This window comes from Habropoda laboriosa, unplaced genomic scaffold (genome assembly GCF_001263275.1).
Source record: "Habropoda laboriosa isolate 0110345459 unplaced genomic scaffold, ASM126327v1 scaffold88, whole genome shotgun sequence".
In the NCBI taxonomy this organism is placed as follows: Eukaryota; Metazoa; Arthropoda; class Insecta; order Hymenoptera; family Apidae; genus Habropoda; species Habropoda laboriosa.
In genome coordinates this window covers 1,411,320-1,416,066 of record NW_017100219.1, presented here as the reverse complement: position 1 = coordinate 1,416,066, position 4,747 = coordinate 1,411,320, and positions in this window count along the sequence as shown.

The following is a 4,747-nucleotide window of genomic DNA, read 5'->3' as shown; positions in this document are numbered from 1 at the left end:
TTCGATTCGTACGTGATAATGATTAATTAATACACTTTTGATCGCACGGTTAACTTGTATTTGACAAAAGCTGTGCCTCCTCGCAGCAGCCTCACTATTTATTTTTACTACATAATTATTCTTATTCTCCTTTTCATATTACTATGAACTATTATTATTATTATTATCAATACTACTACTACTACTACTACTACTACTACTACTACTACTACTACTACTACTACTGCTACTACTACTACTACTACTACTACTACTACTACTACTACTATTACTACTACTACTACTATTACTACTACTACTACTACTACTACTACTACTACTACTACTACTACTACTACTACTACTACTACTACTGCTACTACTACTGCTCCTACTACTACTGCTACTACTACTACTGCTACTACTACTACTACTACTACTACTACTACTACTGCTACTACTACTACTACTACTACTACTATTGTTATTATTATTGCAAATTAGGCATCACTGACCTTAAGATAAGTACACTATTAGCAGTTCGCAGTTTTTCTTTCTTTCTTTTTTTTCTTTTTTCTTCGATTCTCGTTAGATATCCACCGTTCGATTTTTGATAGAAATGCAGGGTTCTCAACTGTATCTATATCTCTGTACATATAGTTTCAGATTGATGAGATTTCGTGCTCGTTAGATTTGTCGGTACACAACCACGCATTGTCAACCACACACACACACCACACATACCACTGATGTATAATTTCGCATCGATCATCGATGAGAGATTCAATCGACACACTTTTCGTTTTCCTCCTACAATATTATTACCGTTGCGTTTCGAATAGTTTTGCATTTCACCGAGGGTGGTTTGTTTGTAGTTTAAGGATATATCGTATGTAACCGGGTACATTGCACAAATCTGCGATTACACAAGAATCAGCATTGTTGGGGCAACAACCAAGGGGATGTGTGTACGATAAAAGAGAGAGAAAAGAAAGTGGGGTGATTAGGGGTGAGAAAAATGGAACGAATCGAATATATATGTAGTATCGGGGGGTCTCCTTTCCCTAATATAGGAAACCGACACGGGAGAACATAGAGGGAGTGGTTGGCGTAGTGCGTAGTGTCTCTGCTTGCCAACCTTGAGATCCCGTGTTCGATTCCCGTTGATCCATCAATTATTTTTCCGTCGTCGGTTCCTACATATATATACATTCGAGGTTTTCGTGAGACTTAAATGATAAATAGAGGAAGCAATTTCGTTTGGAAAATGATGATATTACGTCTTGTTTTACAATGTCGAATTGCACACACACTTTTCTTCAACGTACACTCTGATCCTTTCTTATTTACGTGTGAACGTGTCCTCAAATGGTGCAAACTTTTCAAGGGAGAAAAAAGTGTGTCCCTTTCGTTTATTATCGCCCCGCCGCGTACCTTCGTCGAATCATGTTCTTCCTTCTCGCACTTTTCCACGTCAGTATAAAGCAGTTTCTTTCCGCGAGACGTCTCGCAGAAAGAAGAAGAAGAAGAAAAGAAAACGAATGAATTTATCGGGACGATCGGTATATATGTAGCCGTGTATTTCTTCGAACGAACTGTGCACTCGATTGTACATCTTCTGCATCGCCTCCCAAAATATAAATCGTCGATTTGTAAATAGAATTATCGCGAATGGCTCTCTTCCTACATACATTCTTGATGTTCAAACAACTTTGTAAAGGGTGGATTTGCACATTCACACACACACACACATATACACACAAGTGCATAGACACATGAGCATGGATAAACAATATACACACACTACTATTCTATACTATACTTGCGACACACTTGAAAAGAAAAAAAGAAAAAGGTTTTTCTGCGTGCTGACGTGTATCTCGTGGTTTTTAATGGAATGACGCTTAGGCATTGTTTTGCTAATTATTTTATATACATAGCTGTATGATAACGTACGGGATAATTAGCTGTGGTATGTTGATTAGAGTGATCCATGTCCAGAGTTTAACTAGAAGTATTTTACAGGTAGATGCGTGAGAATGGGTTCTAGTGTGTGAGCACGATGTGTCGAATGAATGGGGAAATTTAGCGTGACTGTATTTAGAGAGGGAGGAAATAAGAAGTTAGAGTGAATGACGAAGTGAAATTTTTTTAGATATGTTATCGATATCACGAAGGAAATATTTCAACGTCTTTAAACAAAAAAAAGAAAAAAACGAAAGAAGAAAAATGAATCACAGACGCTGCTGTTGTGATCTGTTAATTTTTCAATCTACTATATATAGACAGTTCTTTCGTAATCGATGCAATTTGTACGAACAAAAGGACACCTACTGTATTACAAAAACAGGGAAACAAAGCTAACGACGTGCTTGTTCGCAAATAGTGTCCGACGTTTAAGCGTCGATCTTCGTTTAATTTTCTTCTTCGTTGTTTCCTTCGATCGGATGTGTTCGAGAAAATTTCAAGCAGCGCGTCTCTTCTCTTAGAAACGAATTGGCTGTTGTTGTTTTTCTTTTTCTTCTTCTTTTTTCTTTCTCGGTAACGATCATCGTTCTTTACGCGCGTTATACGATGTAAAAATTGAAAGAAGAAAAAAAAAAGGAAATCATGTAACCAAGTCGATGTGCCTGTTTAACGATTAATCATACTTAAACGATTTGTATATCTACTGCAAACGAAAGAGATCAAATAGAAGAGAAAAAGAAAATGGTGAATTGACGAGAGATAGTAAGAAGAATAGACTTTTCACGAGGTGTCTCTTTCTTTGATAAATACATGTAGTATAGCGGAAGTGTTGGCAGTAAACGTGAACTTAAACAAAACAGCAAAAAAAAAAAAAAAGAAGAAATATAAAGAGGTTACAATCAGCGTGTAAGTGTCGCGTGTTTTATCGAACCACACACACAAACACACACACAAACAGAGACACAGACACACAGATATATGTACACCGAAGAAATATAAAGAGGTTACAATCAGCGTGTAAGTGTCGCGTGTTTTATCGAACCACACACACACAGACACACAAACAGAGACACAGACACACAGATATATGTACACCACATATACGGTAATTATTATTAACACAAAGCACGTTTGCGCGCGCCTACATGTATATATGTGTATGCTTCCATATTGAACCGTAGAGAGAGAAAAAGTTTGTATCGCGTAGAAGAGAAAATGGGGAAAAACTGAAAAGAAACCAATATCCTTTTTCTTCTTCGTGAATTCGTGGGAGAAACACAAAAGTCATATCCTTAGATTTTTCGCATTACACGTTGTAACGAGAGAGATTAGCGAGAGATATAAAGTAGAAACGAGGAGCTCTGTTTGTTCGTCGCGCGCGTTTTTCGATTTAAAGATCCCGACGCGCGCGTCGTGCTGAATGCGTACATAGAGACGTGTCATTTTTTTTCTTTTTCTATTTTCCTTCGGTTTGCGCGGAATCGATGATACATGGCACAAACTCACACATGTAAACACACGTAGGGGAATATACACACACGTGACAGTCGTACGCATCATAGTCATATATGAAAACTCTACCATGCTTCATTCAGATTTGTTTTTAGTTTTTGTCTCTGTACGTTCGTACATATTTAGATAAATCTGTACGAGTGTACACATGCACACAGGCGCAGAATGTCACTAGTTTAGATCGAGAGAATTTTCAGTCAGGTTTCTTTAGATTTCTTTTCTCTTCATCCAAAGAGCAAGTCTTGACTGACGATAGTGTAATATTTGTAATGTGTTTAGGGTGTAAGGCTGTAATTATCTCGATCGCGGCGATTTCTTCGATCGGGGCCCCTCGATTTAGTAATCCACATATTTATATATATATATATACATACATGTATGTGTTATTTTTTATTACGTTCACGTTGTTATTAACGCGTTGGTTACACGCGGAAAACAAAAAGTATTTGGGTAGGTAGATTTTTTTCTAGATAATGGTCGCTTTTTTGTGGAGTAGGTTGATGTCGGTTACTCTCTAACAAGAATAGAATTATAACGGTTCGTCGATGTTATATTATTACTAATTAACCAGCTTTCTTGGGTTTTTAGAATATACGTATACGTAAACTATACACACACACACACACACACACACACAGATAACGATCCTACACGTTTTGGGTTAGCATTATTTCTTTTTTATTTTAGATGTTAGATCGTCAGTCAGTACAAGCTCAGAGTCATATGTAAACGCAGTCATTGTTACTTTATATGTATGAACACACATGTTTTAACGCTGTGTATGGTTATATAGAGATAAGTAAAACATAAGCACGTCACTGATTACGAGTATCTACAATAAGTATATGTACGCGCGGGATAATAAAAGAGTGGAGGGGGAGGGAGGGGGCAATAGGACGGAGGAACGATTTTGATCGAAAGATAGAGAGGGGGGGGGATAAAGAAAACAGAAAGAAACGTACCGTAAACTGTGTAACGATGGTTCTAGTTGTGATATTTTATTAATTATAGTGTCAATATTTGATCGCGGCGCGTTATTTTGGTCAGGCTTTTCGAAAGGCCATGCGTACATGCCGCGATATATATATATATATATTACGGGATATAACTAACTAGAGTTTTTTGCTGTTAACAATCCAGAAGGTTATAAGTTGTCATATGATTGTCACTTCCGAATAGGGCGATATGACGTTGTTACCTTAGCTGCTCGTCGTAACGCAACTCTTTTTTCCTCGTTTTTCTCTTGTGTTCCTTTTTTCTTTTTGGTCAAATATTATTCCACGACCGA